This window comes from Corvus brachyrhynchos, unplaced genomic scaffold (assembly GCF_000691975.1).
Source record: "Corvus brachyrhynchos isolate BGI_N302 unplaced genomic scaffold, ASM69197v1 scaffold162, whole genome shotgun sequence".
NCBI lineage: Eukaryota > Metazoa > Chordata > Aves > Passeriformes > Corvidae > Corvus > Corvus brachyrhynchos.
Genome location: NW_008236696.1, coordinates 2,641,509 through 2,642,860, shown reverse-complemented (window position 1 = coordinate 2,642,860; position 1,352 = coordinate 2,641,509). Strand labels below are relative to the sequence as shown.

At 38.5% G+C, this 1,352-nt stretch overlaps 1 protein-coding gene across 4 annotated transcripts in view; it reads left to right on the top strand.

Annotated features, from left to right (window-relative positions):
- The window catches only part of TBL1XR1 (transducin beta like 1 X-linked receptor 1), a 106,917-nt gene that overhangs the window by 45,285 nt on the left and 60,280 nt on the right, over positions 1–1,352 (top strand). The window lies entirely within an intron of this gene.

Below are 1,352 nucleotides of genomic sequence, written 5' to 3'. Positions count from 1 at the left end.
CATTCCTGCATTCCTCAGCATCCTCTGCAGTGCCTCTTGCTTGCACTGTGAAGGTGATGTTTCTGCCTGCTTTGTAGGATCTTCTAAGAATAAAATAAGCCCCAATGCTGCAGCTTTTCTGCTTCTTGTTTGTTTGTTTGGTTAGTTCTTTTGTTTGTTTGGGGTTTTTTTTGTCTGGGTCCAAAAATGGCTCTAATAAATGATTTCCTGCTGGTTGAGCCTGAAAATTGCACGTGAGAACCTTGTGTTGATCATGAGTCCCACAAACGATAGTTATTCTTTACTCATAGTAAAAGTTTTCTGAACACAGGTTGCAGATGCTTGGTAAAGAATTTAATCTAAAAATTCTTTTGTTTGTTTGGGGTTTTTTTTGTCTGGGTCCAAAAATGGCTCTAATAAATGATTTCCTGCTGGTTGAGCCTGAAAATTGCACGTGAGAACCTTGTGTTGATCATGAGTCCCACAAACGATAGTTATTCTTTACTCATAGTAAAAGTTTTCTGAACACAGGTTGCAGATGCTTGGTAAAGAATTCAATCTAAAAAAAGTCTGGTAATGCTTTATTAGTCACCCATGTCCATCTGTCACCCTTCCTGCTCTTTGAGTGGGCGATTAGATTATGTCCTAAAGAAAAGTCATCTGGCAAGTATTTGTATAGAGGGCAACCGCTCAGGAATATTAGTGTGAATAAAAATTGTTTGTCACTGCTGAATAAAAATGGATGTTGCAGTGGATGGAGTTACCACATATCTGGACATCAAAAGCTGTGTGCTTATACTTAGTTATTTTATTGTTGGGTGCATAAAATTATTATTGACATGTAAAGGAAATTACAAAAATGTAGGAGAGTGTGGATTTGTTTGGACTATGTTTTTGTTTGGGTTTTAATGGTGGACAAGATTTCTCTTGGATTTTGCACTAGGAAGATTTCTGTTATGTACATGTTGTCAAGTGTTGCTAGCAATTAGTATGAGCTGATTTTTTTTTTTTAATTACTGAGGTCACTGCTGGAGTTGGAAACTCTTTAGGCTCATGGGCACACCTGTGTATATAAATTGAGTTATTTAGTGTGAGATGGGTTAGGAAAACAGATTTATTTTTCTTCCACTGCTTTACAGTGGATGTAACCATTTTGGAGGTCATACCACTGGAATGCCGCTTTTTGTTTGGGGCTTTTCAGAGTGTTTAGATGTCAGTAGCTGTGGTTTATTTCCAGAAGAAATTTGGCATGGACAGATGATACTGTAAGTTGCCTAGTTGCCTTCCTGAAGCTTTCTGCAGAGAACTGAGGCAAAATGCAGGCATCAGGGTTGTTCTACCCAGGTTGCTCTGTGTGTGTGTGCTCCTGCTGA